A 20,102-nucleotide genomic window follows, 5' to 3' on the forward strand; every position below is an offset into this window, starting at 1 on the left:
TCAATAATTCCACACAGGCCCTGTACTGTCGCATTCTTTCTTCCACAGTTGTCGAATGTACTACTTACTTTTCACTGACATGCATGCAGTAGTGCATGCACTTTCAAAGATTGATGGATAGGTTTGTACCCAAAGAATTGCTTATGTTCCATTGTTTGTCTATGCTGTGCTTTTTTTTACAGGGTGTCTTCTGGTGACCAACATCGATGGACGAAGCGTCGGCTGCAATGGAGGAGTGCCGCTAAAAGGAGGATGTTTTTTCTGCAGGCAACTTACTTACCACTTCCAACAGGACCACTACAACCACATAGATACAGTATCCCTTGCCTTTTTCTCTGACTGTGACTGCATTTCTTGGATCTCTCTCTGCTTCTAAATTGATCCCTTAACACATCACTTAGTCCACTCCACTATCACATCTGCACCACACATAGTCATTTGTAAGTGCTCCTACGTAATTCGCAAGTCGTAGCACGCCCCAGGCCGTAGAGGACTGGGATGGCCCCAATGATGAAGCATGTCACCAAGGGGCAACCCTGGTGAGTGAGGGGACACCTAGAAAACAAGCAATTTCTCCTTTTCTATCTACTATACCTTCCAGACCAACCCCACTGAGTGTTGTTGTGAATGGATTTATAGTGACCAGCAAGGCTCTCGGGTATCTGGCTAAGTACAGAGACCTTATGTTGAATATCGTTATCAATAATTCCACACAGGCCCTGTACTGTCGCATTCTTTCTTCCACAGTTGTCGAATGTACTACTTACTTTTCACTGACATGCATGCAGTAGTGCATGCACTTTCAAAGATTGATGGATAGGTTTGTACCCAAAGAATTGTTTATGTTCCATTGTTTGTCTATGCTGTGCTTTTTTTTACAGGGTGTCTTCTGGTGACCAACATCGATGGACGAAGCGTCGGCTGCAATGGAGGAGTGCCGCTAAAAGGAGGATGTTTTTTCTGCAGGCAACTTACTTACCACTTCCAACAGGACCACTACAACCACATAGATACAGTATCCCTTGCCTTTTTCTCTGACTGTGACTGCATTTCTTGGATCTCTCTCTGCTTCTAAATTGATCCCTTAACACATCACTTAGTCCACTCCACTATCACATCTGCACCACACATAGTCATTTGTAAGTGCTCCTACGTAATTCGCAAGTCGCAGCACGCCCCAGGCCGTAGAGGACTGGGATGGCCCCAATGATGAAGCATGTCACCAAGGGGCAACCCTGGTGAGTGAGGGGACACCTAGAAAACAAGCAATTTCTCCTTTTCTATCTACTATACCTTCCAGACCAACCCCACTGAGTGTTGTTGTGAATGGATTTATAGTGACCAGCAAGGCTCTCAGGTATCTGGCTACAGAGACCTTATGTTGAATATAGTTATCAATATTTCCACCCACGCCCTGTACTGTCGCATTCTTTCTTCCACAGTTGTCGAAAGTACTACTTACTTTTAACTGACATGCATGCAGTAGTGTATGCACTTTCAAAGATTGATGGATAGGTTTGTACCCAAAGATTTGTTTATGTTCACAATTGTTTGTCCATGCTGTGCTACTTTTTCTTGTCTCCCAAAACCTTTCCCAAAAACCCCCGTACCCATCCATTTTTCAAACCCTAACCCTCTTCCCCCGGGCTGTGTGGTTTTGATTGATGTTTGACTAAATTACAGCAATAAATCCACACACTTGCTGGGGAGGATAAGGTGATAGCAACTGGCTGGTGAAGAAATCCGAGGATATATTCTTACTCTGCTTGACAAAGAACCATTGCTAATGTGAAAGAACTTCAACCGAATTAGTAGTTATACATTACCATTTGTTAGGCTACAATGTGGCACTGTTCTACTGTACTTCTGTCACCTGCTATATTCTCAGTTGTACCGTTGAATTGCTCAGGAGGACAAACCAGATTTCATTTTCTTTTTTTTCATAGGCATGCAACTGCCACTGTGTCACACCACTAGTACCACCGCTATAAGGAAATTTTATCCGACCAAGATTGCCAACCTTATTCGCTGTTTCCCGTGGAGCCAGCCCTGGGTCTAGCCCTACTTTCAAACACAAATTACAGGTAAGATAAGCGTTTGGTGGTTTGGGGGTATAATGGAGTATTAGTACGAGAGACGAGAGACTGAAGGTAGTACTACTAAAGTCCTAGGACTCTTGGATTCACTTCACTTAGTCTGTGAGAGGCACTTAGTGTTGAAAACATTTGGGCATTTACACTTAAAGGAAGAAAATGGAACTAAACTTTCAGGAAAACAAAGTCACTGTTAAACCCCCACCCGCCAGGCAAGCAGTAAGAAACGGGTATGCTCAGATAAAGTTTGAAAAAGTATATTTATATCCCTAACAAAATAATCTCCCGCAAGACCCTCCCTAACCCCAACGATTGTCCTTCAAAAGGGCCGCTCTAGCCAGCTCCTTCCTCCTTGTTCGTTTGGAAGGAGAACCTATATGAAGAAAGAAAGACATAGTCTGTAACCAATGCTCTTTAAGATTAACTCAATCATTCAGCAGAAATTTGTGTTGCACTACAACTAGCAACTTGCAAACGCATTACATAACTATTGAGGCCAGTATCTATATAACCTCACACTTCTTCATCCTTGCTCTAACATTAGTGGGAGTTTAAGGAACAAATTCTACGAGCACTATGGACTTCCATTGGAGTCGACTATGAAAGTACACCAGTCTTATTCTTCTTCTTGTCTCTTGTTTTGGAAAATTGGTACGTTATCTTCTGCAAGCCGGCATAATGGCAGCGCAGTAAACTTGCACCCGAGAAAAAGAGACGCACGCCATGAGGAGTGACCTAGACTTGCGTTGCGTTACTGTACCCGTCCAGTACATGCAGGTGGTGAAGCTCTTACTTTTCTATTACGGGTGGCACTGAGACTACTCTGTTACAACTCAAGGGCTACTGCTTAATTAATTTAACTTTCACCCTACAGTGGAAATGAGTACTAGAAATGGAAAATTGAAGAAGATAAATAATCTGATTATCTATCACTTCACATGGGATGTTTTTGCTTATATATGGGATGACTTTAGGTGCTTTGCTTTTTATTGAGTGACCAGTGATACATCCACACATGAATGACTGAGTACTACTAAACTTATTAAGAGAGGTAGGGAGTGGCCACCGTAATAACCGGATCTATGCAGTGCTTGCAATACAAACTACTGCTACTATTGATGGTAGTATTTGGACAAAATTAAAAGTTCTTTTCCTTGCCTTTCCTACACTGGAACGGACGTGCGGGTGCAGTGTTACATGCTCTTCAAAGTTACACTTAGTTCATCCACTGACCGTCTACTCTCTCTAGATCATGGGTACTCACAAACTTTCTCTCAGGGGCTACATTTACAGTGTAGTTTGGGGCCGAGGGCCGCACTGGTGGGGGCGGAGTCAGAGGGGGCGGGGCTAAAGCAAAACGATAACTTGTGACCATGAGGTTGCACACAGGTCCCTGCAGCAGATGCCCTCATCCACTGAGCCACCAGACCCAGCATTTACATACATCTCTCTCCCTCCTGCTCTCCCTCCTGCCCTCCCTCTCCATCTCTCTCTCCCTCCTGCCCTCCCTCTCCCTCCCCCTCTGTCATGTCACTGTGTGTGTGTCTATCTGTGTCAGCCTTCAGCCCGGGTTGAGACCGCTTCCTCAACGCGCACACACAGACAACAACACCAAAGTACTTAACAGGTCTTTAAAAGACCATTAACATATTATTGAGGCTTTGTTTGTTGTAGCGCCCCTGCTTCTCCACCCTGACAATCACTGCTTGCCCGGCCCCACAGAGCAGAGGCTTTGTTCTATTTCACCTCTTTGTGGCCTTGCATCTCCACTCTGCTCTGTGGGGGCTGGGGGAGCAGTGATTGTCAGAGTGGAGATGCAGGGGCGCTAACAGGTGAAATACAAAAAAGCCTCTGCTCTGTGGGGGCCGGGGGAGCAGTGATTGTCTGCAAGGTCTGCGCACCGCCAAGGAAGGCTTGCCGGGCCACCACCGGCCCGCGGGCCGTACTATGAGTACCCCTGCTCTAGATACACATATGCTATCTAAGAGTCAGATAGTAGCATGATCCAGGTATATGGACACATACAGTTTCTGTGTCACCCACCCAGGCTGTTGTCCTTCCACCCATCATTGCTTCATCATTCACCCAGCCATGCATCTCATATTCTTGCCTTCCCAGCTAGTCTTCAATCTCAATAAGTAAGGAATATATAAGAGCTTACCTCTGGCCGCCACCACCACCGTCTCAACTCTCACAGCCGCCGCCTCCTCCCCTGAAGAATCGCCCTCCGCCTCCGTGTCGAGCACCACCACCTCCACACTGGCCCCGCCACCAGATGTTCCACCTACAAAGTACATTTAAGAATGTTAGAATAAAGCACTCACTAGTCTTTGGTCTGGGAATGAAGACATGTGAAAACAATGTAATTTGTGACTGTCTACGTTAAAGTTAAAAAAAATGTCCCTTTTTCCAGGGAAGGTTGTCTTGCTGCACTTTTTGGCACAACTGATGAAGGCTGTTTTTTTAACACGCACCATTTTTCTCCACACAGACAGAAGATGGACTTCTAACAACAAGAGCAAGTTGAAACGAGGTGAGAGCTCGGCTCGACCACAAGAAATGTCTTCAATTAATCGTCAGCACTAACCACTTTTCCATTATCAGTTAAACGTTTAGTTTTATTATGACTTCATTTTAATAAATGTGTTTACTTTTAATAAAGCTTTTAAACTTAAATACAATCTGTGTTTTTTGGTCCAGACTAGAGTGACTGAGCGAAAGGTTTTGCAATTTTTGCAAGCATGAGTCCAGATAGAACACTTCAAAAGACATTATGGACAATCCCAGAGGACTGCACTAAGTTGATAGAGCTATTGCTGACTAGAATCATGGGAGTTTCGCCAACCGTGCAATCTTAGTTAGCTACACAGACAGACTAATAAGAATAATCTAGTAATACCACAGGGAGTCATAGTAGAGGCAGGATAAGAATTTAGATACAGTCTACAAGAAGAGCAAAGACAATTTTGAAAAAAGTCAAATGAGGAACGCTAGGAAAAATAGGTACTAGTCTAAAATGAAAACTTACTGGGGCCAGCAGAGGAGCCCTCGCCTGCCCGATCCTGGCCCTGTTGAACAGCATCCGCCGCCTGCTGCTCCTGTGTCCTCCTCTCGCCCCTGGGGGGAGCTGACGTACAACATGAAAGAAAGAACAGAAAACATGGATGATTGTTGCTTGTCAATGTCAACCAAATCAAACATTTCAAAAGAACAATAACAAAATATTTCCGCGAAATTATATTGATTAGGGTTAGTTTTCATTTATTTGCGGACCTGTGACTTCGAAAGTCACGTAACTCACTAAACAAAGTACTGAAACGTTCACCTAGGACTGGCAGGCAGCAGTCCGCAGGCAAGACGCAAAGTGACAGACAAACTCCATTGTGATTTCAGTCAGATCAGTGACAACACTAACAGTTGCCTGCTACATTACCAGTCATTTAAATAGTCAAACTATCAATCCACCGCCACTATTTTTCTTATTGTCAGGGGTACAAAGGAAGGGGCAGATTTAAGCCCCTTGCGGCTCTTTTGCGCCGTTCTTGCGTGACTTTTGTGACGCAGCAGCTAAACAAAAAAGGGCGCCATGGTGCGGCGTATAATATTATAACAACGTGACGCATTTGGGAGATGCATCCCGTTATAAAGCCCTGCGCCATCAGGGGGCGTTCCGGCGCAAGGGAGGGCATTCCTGCGCTGGAACACATCCTAATAGTGGCTGAGGGAAATCTACAAAATTTCAATCAGTCACCTTTAGGACAATGATGCGTCACACAAACCCTGCACCTGCTTGAAGCAGACATACGGCTTGACCCAGCATTGGGGAGATAGGGTACCCCAGAGCATTGCTGGAGCTGCGCCATCGTTGTGACGCAACTCCAGCAGTAAAGCTTCGGTGACGTTTTGGGCCCATGGTGCGCCGCATTGCAAATACGGCGCACCATGTTTGGTGGTGGTAGTGGGCCGCACAATTAATGGCGCATCCCTGCTACTTTGCAGGGATGCGACGGTAATTGCAATTCTGCCCCTTAGGGGCATACTTACTTACGCGTTCTGGCGCATCTCCAGAGATGCGCCAGATCAAATGCGTCACGCAAAACTACCCTTGCGACACGGCAGATGCGCCTCATTTACAATGCGGCGCGCCCTGGCGCAAGGGTAGGCACTTGCGTGACGCATCTCGTCACGTAAGAGCGGCGCATCGCTGGAGTCACGTTGCCAACGCAATGCAACTCCAGTAATGCTCAGGGCCACCCAATACTTAACATGCTGTGTCAGTCCTTTAGCCTGCTTCGAGCAGACATAAGGAATTGAATTGACGTAGCAGCGTCGCAGAAGTGCCTGCGTTAAATGTTGTAGATTTCACGCAGGCAATTTTGCGAGGCGCACAGCCGCCGGACCGCCCACCCTGCGTACTAGGAACGCACCCATTGTGGTGCAGGCCCATGGCTTTATAACGTGACGCATCTCCCTAGATGCGTCATGCTGTAAATGACTCGCAGGGATGCGGCACGTTTACGCCGCTGTTGCGTCACGCAAGGCAACGTAAACGTGGCGCAAGGGGCTTGTAAATGTAATCTGCCCCCTAGTGTCTAGCATTACGCAGTTCTGTAAAGTACACTCATACATAATAGTTACTCAGGCCAATGAGACCACGAAATAGAAAACAAATAAGCATAGTAGCAACGCCACTGAGAAGGAGAGCAGTGCACCTGAAATGCACAGAAGATTTTGAAATATAATTTAACTACAATGTAATCGTCATCAGCGGCATTATTGGCTTGCTCCATGTAAAAAACAAATATTTGCAATACAACAACACAGAGCAGGAGAAAACATCATAGTAGTGAGTGATTAAATGGCTAATACTACTCACCAAGCCCGGGGATCTCCAAGCCGAGCTGGTCCAGCAGGTCGCGCTCGCGGTCCAGGAGGTCCGTCCAGCGATGGGTGACCTGGCTGTAGGTGCGCTGGACCCCGTAGAGGTGGGATATGGCCCAGCACACCTTCTCCCACCGCTTCCGGCGCTCCCGCATGTTGTAGCCGCTGGCCGCGATCCTGCCGCCTCCCGCGATGGTCCTGGGCAGGCGGCGCTGGACGAAGTAGACCAGCGCGCCCACTTCCTCCGGGCTGAATATCTCCCGTCGCGTCACCTGCTCCCCCCTCAATCTCCAGCATGCTGTCCTGGCACTGGGTCCAGCACTACTCCCCGCCGCCGCTGCGGCCCTCAAGTGCCTGGGCAGCTTCACGGCGCCTGGATTGACCATGGTCTGGGCAGGTAAGGTAGGAAGAAGTAGAAAAAGAAATAGAAAATTAAGAAAGAATAGGATAGGGAAGAAGAAAAGAAAAGAGTTTAAAAAAGTAGTTTAAAAGTAAAGAAAAATAGCAGAAAAGACAAAAATATACAGCCAGGAAAAGAGAGGGATAGATAAGAAGCAAAATCGTAAAAAAAAAACTGAAAACAAGCAAAGGATGGCAAAGATACCAAGAGGATTAAACACCATGCCCAGACACAGGAAATGAATGAAAAACAAGATGGCCGGCGCCCGTTCACGAGCGCGAAAGTAAGTTCGCGCGAGATTTTCCTCGCGATCTCGTGCGAACCTCTAGATTTCCCGCGCGATCTCGTGCGAACCTCTACTCGCAATGCGCTTACTGCGCGAGATTATACATAGCGGGCGGAAACGGAAATACGTCACGCAAACAAAATGGCCGTGCCCGTACTCGACCTTGGGGTAAATTCGCGTGTTGCGCTGCAAGCGGCTCGCGAATACTGCAAAAAAACTCGCGAAACAACAAGCCGCAAACAAATAAAATGCTCATTCGCACGAATTGGCGGCTTCCGCGGTCGGTTTCGCACGACGCCGCGCCCCGCGAATAGCGCGAAAAAAACGAAAAACGATTTCAGCAAAAGCAATGAGCAGGTGCAAAAGGTCAACCTCATGATTTGTAACGATTCTTTGTAGTGCTTCCTGAGGGGGCCCTCCAGAATTCGGTTGCCTGCTTGCAACTATTGTGTGACCCTGCTCTGACCTTAACTGTATGCCACAAAGGTCCTGATTTACAGCTAAAGGAGCAGACAAGCAGGTGCCAGGCTGGAACTTGAAATTCTTTCAGTGACACATTAATTAGCCCCTAATTCATTATTGTCAGTTGGGGCAGGGCAGGTGTTGTTAATAAACTAACCCCAAATTAATTCATGTCAGTTCAAGCAGGGCAGGTGGGCTTGCTTTTCCCCCCCATCTTCTACAGTGATGATGAACCAGAGGGTGGCATTGATGTAACAGAGGGTGGCATGGGTCAAAGAGAGGGTGCCAGTGGTGAAACAGAGGGTGCTGGGAGGCTGTGATGATGAACCAGACGTAGAAACAACATAGTCGCGACCGTTGCGAGCCGACAAGTACGTTCGCAATTGCAAACTAGTACCAAATCCTCGCGAACTGGCAGAAACAATTGCGAACACACAAAAAAAAAATCCGCAAATTCGCGGGAATTCGCGGATTTTGCGGATTGCGAGTTCGCAAATCCGCAAAATTCGCGAACGCGAGATCCGCAAAATTCGCCCATGCTTACTACATCCTCCATCTTGGCAGATGTCTTCTTGCAAAACGTGGTAAGAGCACATAGTATACCCTCAGTGATTATAACTGACCGAGGCCCACAGTTCAAATCCTGATTCTGGCAAGAATTCTGCAAAACCATGAAGGTTGATGCTTGTTTATCTACAAGCTACCATCCGCAAACCGATGGGAAGACGGAGCCCTTGAACCAAATTCTGAAACAGTACAAAACAGAATAGAGTACCTTTCTGTGGACAACTGAATTTGCTTACAACAATGGGAAACACACCATATTGGGGTATTCTTTGTTTTATTGTTTGAATGGGTACAACCCCAACATGTTTTGTCTTTGAGTGGCCAGTGGTAGCAAAACATCCCTCTATACAGGAGCATCATGCGCATCTCTGTGCGGTACTCCTGAAAGTGAAGGGTCAAGCAGCCAAGGACCAAGAAGCTGGTAGGCACTTTGCAGACAAGAAAGGTCTAAGGAAACTTCTTATCAGGTAGGGGACAAGGTTTGGTTAGCTACTAAGAACCTACATTTAAAGGGAGTCAACCAACTAACACCTAAATATGTAGGGCCATACCCAATTGTAAAAATTGTAAACCAAATTGACTATGAAACTGGCTCTACCGCTGTCAAGACGTATACACCCGGTTTTTCATGCCTCCCTTCTGCGTCCTTGCCCACTTCATACGTGGGTGTCTAGCACTCCTGTGCCTGTGGACGTGGATGATGAACTGGAGTACGAGGTACAAAGGATATTAGATTCCAGTAGTAGGAGAAGGACATAGCTTGAGGGACCGACTGCCTCTTTGCCTTCCTATACTGAATTTCTATACCTTACTTAATGCCCATAACCACCAAGGCAGGTATCACCTTCCCATTATCCACTACTTTTTAAACCTTTACATCCCTCATCTTCTTAATACTATAAGTTGATTCTCACATTCCTGCCATAACAACCATATGTTTGCTGATTGATTATATATGCTATTTAACTGACAAAGGTGTGTTAAAATTAGATCCAATTATTTTAACATTATGACTTTTATCTGACCAGGGTGTGGTAAAATTAGATCCAACTATTTTTTATTATTTTTTAAACATCTGTTTATTGGATTTTCTGTTACATTTACGATATATGATGTGTACATTCCTCATCACAGTATCACATAGCATAGATTATTTCCTACAGCAAATAAGTTGATTTGTGTGCTCATGCCTTCGAGAAGCATGTGCTCAGTTGTTTCCCACTAGCTTCCTGTATTAGGGTTTCTGTATATAATGTCCATTGCTCATTGGTTTAACAGAAATGTCCATGCTACATTTGTTATATTCCAAACAATGTGACTTGCATGTAGAAGTCAGTAGACAGATAAGTCCATTATCTTAAAAATAATGAAATGTAAGAGTCGACCGATGCAGAAATAGTTTCCCCATGGATATCAACCCATCGCTCCATATCCCCAGTTCTGCCTACAATGTTTTATGACTAAAAAGATATTTACACCCCCAGGGATAGAGACTTTGAGAAAGCTGAGCAGGCATTCACACAGGTGACTGGTAGGCTGTGTTGCTGTATTCTTCACCCCACCCTCGTCAGTCAGGTGTCTGCTCTTGCGTGAGTCAGTTGCATATAGTGAGGGGCTATCAAAGGCAGGCTGCAACCACTGTGAGCTAACTTGGTGCTGTCACCTCATATGTATGCAAAAGGGGCACTCTGTATGTGTCGACCATGGTGTAGTAAATGGTATTGCACCATACATCGCAACTTTTACAACGGACTTCTATTACAACGACGCTGGATCCATTACATCGCATGCCTTTACAACGCATGACATTACATAGCAGATGCTATTACAACGCATGCCATTACAACGTAAGTATACGTAAGTATATAATTTGTTTTTAATTTAATATTATTTAATTAATTTAATTATTAATTATAAATAAATATATTTATTTATGTTTTTTTATAATATAAATTAAATATATTAATTTAAGTAATTTAAAAAATAAGTATGAGGATAGGAGTATATGTTTTGGGGTACTGAGGTATATGTTTTGGGGTGTATGGATATTTTTAGGTTTCAGGGTTGGGTTTGAGTTTTGGGGTACAGGGGTATTTTTAAGTATTAGGGCTGGGTTTGGGTTTTGGGGTACAGGGGTATTTTTAGGTTTCAGGGTTGGGTTTGGTTTTTGGGGTATTAGGGTTTCTGTGTATAATGTCCATTGCTCATTGGTTTAACAGAAATGTCCATGCTACATTTGTTATATTCCAAACAATGTGACTTGCATGTAGAAGTCAGTAGACAGATAAGTCCATTATCTTAAAAATAATGAAAGGTAAGAGTCGACCGATGCAGAAATAGTTTCCCCATGGATATCAACCCATCGCTCCATATCCCCAGTTCTGCCTACAATGTTTTATGACTAAAAAAGATATTTACACCCCCAGGGATAGAGACTTTGAGAAAGCTGAGCAGGCATTCACACAGGTGACTGGTAGGCTGTGTCGCTGTATGCTTCTCCCCACCCTCGTCAGTCAGGTGTCTGCTCTTGCGTGAGTCAGTTGCATATAGTGAGGGGCTATCAAAGGCAGGCTGCAACCACTGGGAGCTAACTTGGTGCTGTCACCTCATATGTATGCAAAAGGGGCACTCTGTATGTGTCGACCATGGTGTAGTAAATGGTATTGCACCGTTACATCGCAACTTTTACAACGGACTTCTATTACAACGACGCTGGATCCATTACATCGCATGCCTTTACAACACATGACATTACATAGCAGATGCTATTACAACGCATGCCATTACAACGTAAGTATAGGTAAGTATATAATTTGTTTTTAATTTAATATTATTTAATTAATTTAATTATTAATAATAAATAAATATATTTATATATGTTTTTTATATTATAAATTAAATATATTAATTTAAGTAATTTTAAAAATAAGTATGAGTATAGGAGTATATGTTTTGGGGTACTGAGGTATATGTTTTGGGGTGTTTGGATATTTTTAGGTTTCAGGGTTGGGTTTGAGTTTTGGGGTACAGGGGTATTTTTAGTATTAGGGCTGGGTTTGGGTTTTGGGGTACAGGGGTATTTTTAGTATTAGGGTTGGGTTTGGTTTTTGGGGTACAGGGGTATTTTTAGGTTTTAGGGCTGGGTTTGGGTTTTGGGGTACAGGGGTATTTTTAGGTTTAATGCTGGGTTTAGGTTTTGGGGTACAGGGGTATTTTTAGGTTTCAGGGCTGGGTTTGGGTTTTGGGGTACAGGGGTATTTTTAGGTTTCAGGGCAGGGTTTGGGTTTTAGGGTACAGGGGTATTTTTAGGTTTCAGGGCTGGGTTTGGGTTTTGGGGTACAGGGGTATTTTTAGGTTTCAGGGCTGGGTTTGGGTTTTGGGGTACATGGGTATTTTTAGTTTTCAGGGCTGGGTTTGGGTTTTGAGGTACAGGGGTATTTTTAGGTTTCAGGGCTGGGTTTGGGTTTTGGGGTACAAGGGTATTTTTAGGTTTCAGGGCTGGGTTTGTGTTTTGGGGTACAGGGGTATTTTTAGGGTTCAGGGCTGGGTTTGGGTTTTGGGGTACAGGGGTATTTTTAGGTTTCAGGGCTGGGTTTTGGGGTACAGGGTTTTTTTTAGGTTTCAGGGCTGGGTTTGGGTTTTGGAGTACAGGGGTATTTTTAGGTGTTAGGGCTGGGTTTAGGTTTTGGGGTACAGGGGTATTTTTAGGGTTCAGTTTTTTAAGAAAACGACTTAAAATAAATTAAATTAATTAAATGAATTAAATTAAATTAAATTAATTAAATTATATTATTTACAATTTGTAAATTAATTAAATTACATTAATTAAATTAAAATAATTAAATTAATTAAAATTTTAAAATTAATTAAATTAAATTAATTAAATTAAATTAACTTAATTAAATTATATTAATTACATTTTTTAATTAAATTAAATTAAATTAATTAAATTAATTTAATTAATTTAATTTATTTACAATTTTAAAATTAATTAATTAAATTAATTAAATTAAATTAAATTAATTACAATTTTTAAATTAATTAAATTAAATTAATAGAATTACATTTAGTAAATTAAATTAATTACTATTTTAAAATTAATTAAATTAAATTAATTAAATTAAATTAATTAAATTAACTTAATTAAATTTTTTTAAAAAGATATACTTACCTATACTTACGTTGTAATGGCATGCGTTGTAATAGTATCTGCTATGTAACGGCATACGTTGTAAAGGCATGCATTGTAATGGATCCTGCGTTGTAAAAATTGCGATGTAACGGTCTGCGTTGTAAAATAACGCGTTATAACGTCATACATCCGTAGTAAATAGAAGAGAAGGATATGAAATGGTTCCACTTACTATGTTAACTACAGTCAGAAGTAAGTAAACATGCATTTCATGAAGAGGGAGATGATGATTGGGGAGCTGTGCAGTCCAAGGGTTTGACACAAAAAAATGCCAAAGTGGACAAACACAGTGAAGTGTGCAATGGCAGGATGAAAGTGACAGAAGAGGTGAGCAGTAATTGGAGAAGTGATCGGTGGGTAGAAAGCAGAATACCGGAGTAGTGAGAAGTGTCAAGAAAGGTTAGCAAGTGATGGGAGAGGTAAACAATGAACAAAGACATGAACAGTGATAGAAGCGGTGGGCTTTGAAATGAGAGAGGCGTGCATGAGAAATGATTACTGGCAGGAGAGTTAGACAAGGCGGCAAGGTAGTGACTTCAAAAGGCAGTGAATTAAACTGTTGTACTGGAGTAGATTGTGGATGTGACCTAGGCAGGCACAGGAAAACTATGTCTTGAAACCACAATAGACTTCTTAGTGAGGGCAATATTGGGTCCATTGACATTAATGTACAAGAGTAAGGTCAGCGAATTAAGTATTGTAGCTAAAGTGTCCCAGTGCAATCCCTGTTGTGCCCCTCAACATCTACCACCCTCACATTTAAGCTCACCTTCTAAATGTTTAAGGATGGGTGAGTCACTCATAAGCGTTTTGCTCAGAGCCTGATATATGCTGAAATAGCAAGTTTGAATGCTATTGCTTTAGGGAGCATATTCAATAACTCATTCGTTGCCATGGCCCATTCGATGTGTTCACATAGCAAGTTTGAAGATTATTATTTTTTAGAACATATGCAACTCTCAATAACCCATTCAATGCGATACCCAACTGTCCAGGAACTTGACCACACTTGCGTTTAGAGAGGGGCACTACAAGATTTTCCACAATCTTTGGTGGCAGAGAAGCGTAACAAAAATGTCAAGCCAGTGACTATGGCTATTTTTGATGCTAAACCTTGGGACCACACTAATTGCACTAAATTAGCGATCAGAGAAAACTTCTTTGTAAGATGGCTCCTTTGAACTCCTTAGAATGACAAGGATAGAGCCACGTTTGCCAATTCATATAGATGTGTGCCTCCACATCCTCTTATTTGAGAGGAGATTGAAGCTCTTGCTCTACTTGTTCTACTGGTTAAAACTATAGAGTTCACCAGCCATACAACATTAAACCAGTCCTTCATGAATTATTTGATGATCCCAGAGCCAGTCAACTTCCATTGTTTTACTCTGTCCATACTACATTAACTATTTTGGGTTGTTCAAGTGTATGTTTAAACTATACTCAAACATCAGCAGATCTGATCCCAGCATTGCAACAGCAATGTTGGTGGTGGCCTTTATGTCAGATAATAGGAAACAACAGAAAGGGCATTAAACCCTTGTCAACACATAATCATCCCTCCTGCTAAGCACAAATCAGGCACAGACTAAAACCTAGAGTGGGGCTCTGTGGTCCAAATGTTTGCACCTAATAGACCCCTCCTCTTTCTCAGAATAACTACTTGTCTCACCGAATAGAGGAGAAATGGCAGTAGTGCGTGAAAATGATTTGAGTTAGTAGGCATTATTTGCCTGCTACCTTCCATGGAAGAGTTGACTACTGGCATCTCCTGTTTTGAAATGTTTACCAGTTCATTTCAACTTGGTCCTTTGCTTTATGCTGGACATGGAAGGCCACACATATGTTTGCTCTTAACTATCAGGCACGGTGAGTGTAGAGTGTGTACTGTGTTTGGCAGTATGGTGACAAGAATCCATTTTGTGTATTTTAAATTGTATGGTTCACAAGAGAGGGGACAGAGTCTGGCAGACAGGGATGTGAATAATATAGAAGTCCCAGGATTGCCTCAAAGAATCTAGACATTAAATTGTGTGTGGCCTGCTGTAATACACTACAAGTAAAAAGTGAACCAAGGAGAAGCTAGTGCTTAGTTGTAAAATAATGAGTACCGGTGCCCAAAGCTGTGTTCAAAATCCCGTGGCTCACAGGGCACCTAAGTCCAAGGCTGCATAGTCTTGAATCTGCCACAGGCCTCTTTAATCCACTGCCAGACATTCCTGCCCTTTTATGTCCCTCTTGTGGGCTCCTAGTTTCTCCTTTTTTGACGGGCTTTCTGACTTTCTCTTCCGTTTTCCCCTTTGTGTCTTCTCTCTCTTGCACTCAGGAAAAGTTTATAAAATATTAATAAATGCTGGTTCTCAATACTGAGTGCAAGCAGCACCCACTCACAACCACACACTCAAATTAGGCAATGGGAGGTGATCTATAGGTCAGGTGAACCCTGCTTCCAGATAATGCATGGATGGGTTGGAGATGTCATACGGTGAGTGAATGAAAGATCCATCAAATTCATAGCTGGCAAGGACCGGCGTTCCATGGAAATGACCATAATCAGTGAAGGATCAAACCATATGCCCATACCTTCATGACTGCTAGGAGACTCAACCAAAAGCGCTGCAAATGGGTCGTTGATTCGATATCAATCAGAATGTCGATTCTGAATTTTTTGAGTACCACCAAAGTTCATAATTTTATGGTTCCATTCTAACCCCATGCTTCTCCATATCTTGCCTCCTGATACTAAGGACTGTATTCAACCCCCAGTTCCAGAATTAAGGAGGTTTGTTTGTATATAACGGTGGTGATAACACACACACACACTTTTTATCTTCCTAACATAAGCACAAATGTTACAGACTTCAAATTCATTATTCTTTCCCTGGGTCCTCAGAGGAATAAGATATTATATATGTTTCACACACCCTGTTTGTCTATTATGGCACAGATTGAGGTACCCCCTTTAAAAGTAACACAGTGGGACTTCTGCAATATCTGCTTAGGCAGGTGGTTGTAATGGAGATGTTTACGATGGTACTCCAGTTGTGTGATTGTAGCTACTGCTGACACTGTTAATCTGCATTCTTGTGCTGCCTCGACTGTGCATTCATTGTGGGATTAGCTTTGCACTAAACATAGTCTGTCCCAGTTTCACTTTCCAAACTCCATTTTGGAACCTGGCTTGTTGTTTACTCGATTGTCCCGCCTACCATCCCAGCTAACGCCTCCCTGCTGACCCTCCCATGCTCCGCCCCCCTCGACTATCCATTTAAGTCGAATGCCCCAACGCGCAGCGTCCACGCACTACGGCCTCGCTGAAGGTGCGCTAAAAGTAAGCCCGTCTGCGCCCGTCCGCACCAAGGCCGCGCCCAGAGCCAGACCCCCTAGCCCCCGTCCCACCCACCCCACCCGCATTACATACGCCGCCTCCACCCTCTTAGCCCTAAACCCCGGCCGACTCCCCAACTGCGCCCAAGCCGCCCCCGGACACACCCATGGACCCTTCTCATGCAACTCCTGCAAGTTTGACGGCACCAAGACCAACTCCTCATCCACTAACACTAAACAGAGACCTGACACCAACCACCTTAAATGCATCCTGCTCAACACCCGCTCGGTCCACAGACACGCCATCGACCTCTGGAATCTACTAGACACCATCTCTCCGGACGTCGCCTTCCTAACAGAAACATGGATGAACGCCTCCTCAGCTCCAGACATCACCATTGCCATCCCGGAAGGTTACAAGATCATCCGAAAAGACCGCACCAAGCAAACAGGAGGAGGCATCGCTATCGTCCATAAGAACTCCATCCGCATCTCAACCATCTCAGAGTCAACCTCGCTAGCGCCGAGCACCTTCACTTCCAGATCCACACCGACCCCAAGACCACACTCAGAGGCACCCTCCTCTACAGGCCACCAGGACCCCGTGCACAATTCAGTGAAGACATCACTGACTTTATCACCCCACACGCCCTCCCCTCCGAGGATTACATTCTATTGGGAGACCTCAATTTTCACCTGGAAAAAAGCAACGACAGCAACACCACTACCCTGCTGGACAATCTCGCCAACCTCGGACTCAAACAACTTGTTAATACCCCCACTCACCACGCAGGTCACACTCTCGACCCTATCTTCACCTCCAGCAAACATATCTCCTTCAGTCACACCACAGCTCTCCATTGGACGGACCACAGCTGCGTTCACTTTATCTACAAAAAGACCACAACCCACAACCATCCTCAACCTACTCTGCGAATAAACTGGAACAAAATCACCATCGGCCAGATCTCCTCATCGCTTCTTCAAAACCCCCCTGCCCACTCTTCGAACCCCAACCAAGCAGCCATTAACTTCACTCAATGGCTAACCAACAGCGCCGACAGCCTAGCACCCCTGAAAAAACGTCAAATCAAACTAGGCAGCAAAAACGCCCCCTGGTTCAACGATGATCTTAAGAAATCCAAGAAACTCTGTCACTCCCTTGAGAAGACATGGAAAAAAGACCCAAACACCAGCACCAGGGACGCGTTCAAAAACGCCATCCGCATACACCACCAACTGATCCGAACCGCCAAGAAAGCCGCTTTCAAAGACCGAGTTGATAACAACGCCCACAACAGCAAGGAATTATTCAACATCGTCAAAGAGTTTACCAACCCCACTGCCAACTCCAATGACATCACTCCCTCTCAAGCCCTTTGCGACTCCCTAGCTTCGTTCTTCCACGACAAAATAGCAGACACCCACAACAGCTTTGACAACCATCCTGGAGACCAACCCACCCTACCTTCTGCCGTACCCCCACCCCCCTTGAACATCCTTAATGACTGGAACCCAATCTCCACTGAGGACACCATCCGCCTGATGAACTCCATCCACTCAGGATCCCCCACAGACCCATGCCCTCACCACATCTTCAACAAAGCTGACTCCGTCATCGCACCCCACCTCCGAGATGTCAACAACTGCTCCCTTAACTCCGCCACCTTCCCGGAAAGCTGGAAACACGCCGAAGTCAGCGCCCTTCTGAAAAAACCCACAGCTGACCCCACCGAACTCAAAAACTACCGCCCCATCTCTCTCCTTCCATTCCCGGCCAAAGTCATCGAGAAAGCTGTCAACAACCAGCTCGCCGCCTTCCTCGAAACCAACAAATCCCTAGACTCCTCACAGTCTGGCTTCCGAGCCAAACACAGCACTGAGACCGCACTCATCGCAGCAACAGACGACATTCGAACTCTACTGGACAATGGAGACACAGTCGCCCTCATCCTCCTCGACCTCTCCGCAGCCTTCGACACAGTCTGTCATAGCACCCTGTTACAACGCCTCAGAAACATAGGAATCCAAGGAAAAGCACTGGAATGGATCACCTCGTTCCTTGCCGGAAGAACCCAGAGAGTCCGCCTCCCACCATTCAAGTCAGAGGCCACTGAAGTCATCTGCGGCATGCCACAAGGATCTTCACTCAGCCCCACCCTCTTCAACGTATACATGAGCCCCCTTGCGGCCATCGCACGCCAACACAACCTCAACATCATCTCCTACGCTGATGACACTCAACTGATCCTCTCACTCACCAAAGACCCGAACACCGCCAAAACAAACTTACATAAAGGAATGAGAGAAGTAGCCGAGTGGATGAAGCTCAGCCGTCTGAAACTGAATTCCGACAAAACAGAAGTTCTTATCCTAGGTACCTCCCCCTCCGCCTGGGACGACTCGTGGTGGCCAGAGTCCCTTGGAAAAGCACCCATCCCGACGGACCACGCACGGAACCTGGGCGTCATTCTGGACTTCTCACTCTCGATGACCAGACAGGTCAACGCCGTTTCATCATCTTGCTTCAACATCCTTCGCATGCTCAAAAAAACATTTCGCTGGATCCCCACCGAAACTAGAAAAACGGTCACCCACGCACTGGTTACAAGCCGCTTGGACTACGGAAACACCCTATACGCCGGTACCACCGCAAAACTTCAGAAAAACTCCAACGCATCCAGAACGCATCAGCCAGACTCATACTAGACATTCCGCGTAAAGACCACATTTCTGGTCACCTGAAAAACCTCCACTGGCTCCCCGTCAATAAGAGGATAACATTCCGCCTCCTAACCCACGCACACAAAGCACTTTACGAACTTGGACCCGAATGCCTCAACACACGACTTTCCTTCTACACCCCCTCCCGCCAGCTACGCTCCTCCCACCAAGCCCTTGCTGCTGTACCTCGCATCAACAAAACCACCATGGGAGTAAGATCCTTCTCCTACCTGGCAGCCAAAACCTGGAACTCACTTCCCACACACCTTCGCTTCACTCAGAACCACCCAGCATTCAGAAAGCAACTTAAAACCTGGATATTCGACAAGTAATTCCCCCCCCTTCTCCAAGCGCCTTGAGACCCTCTGGGTATGTAGCACGCTATATAAATCATTTGAATTGAATTGAATTGAATTGAAATTGAATTGTTTCCCTGGTGAGCTAATAAATGGAACAGAAAATGCATCCTCTTATGCTAACTTTATTCCCTCATGAGCATCCCTCCAACCTGAGCAAAGGCACCACATATGTAAATGGCATCACATATTAGGCCTCTGATGGACCTAGCAACAGGCAGCCCTACAGCAGTATTTCAACAAACTATGTGTGAAGTGCTGCAAAACAACTGCTGTCAAGCAGTCATGACCATCCATCTGTCGTTCCTCTGTGGTTATTAGATGGCAATACTGGTAGACATATGTTTCAGTGTCCCTTTTGCAATGCACTGTTGGTATGAGAAGTTGCATGAACCATACAAAATTCAATTGGAATTGGATAAACCTTACACAATTCTGTTGCAATGTAATGTGTCTATGAGAAGTGAATGGACTTTACACAATTCCATTTCACTAGGATGAACCTTACACAATTTTGTTGCAATGTAATGTATGTTTGATACTTTGGATGGACGTTACACAAATCCAGATGTCAGAATCCAAGGATCTTGTCATGAGGTGGGCCATCTACCCAGGGCAGATCACAGTTTCACTACCCAGCCATAAATCAAAAGCACTGTTCTTAGAATGCTTAACTGATATGTATCCACACTTTCCCCATTTTCATTTCCTACAGGTATTTAATGATAGAATACAGGGGGTGATAGGGTGATGGTGTTTCTCATAAGAGAATGCATTTACAGTATTACCAAACTCCCAATAAGGCACACAGACT

General features: G+C 44.5%; 1 long non-coding RNA gene across 2 annotated transcripts in view; it reads right to left on the reverse strand.

Annotated features, from left to right (window-relative positions):
* The window catches only part of LOC147711267 (uncharacterized), a 331,066-nt gene that overhangs the window by 77,008 nt on the left and 233,956 nt on the right, over positions 1 to 20,102 (reverse strand). The window lies entirely within an intron of this gene.

Source organism: Lissotriton vulgaris, chromosome 5 (genome assembly GCF_964263255.1).
Source record: "Lissotriton vulgaris chromosome 5, aLisVul1.2, whole genome shotgun sequence".
In the NCBI taxonomy this organism is placed as follows: domain Eukaryota; kingdom Metazoa; phylum Chordata; class Amphibia; order Caudata; family Salamandridae; genus Lissotriton; species Lissotriton vulgaris.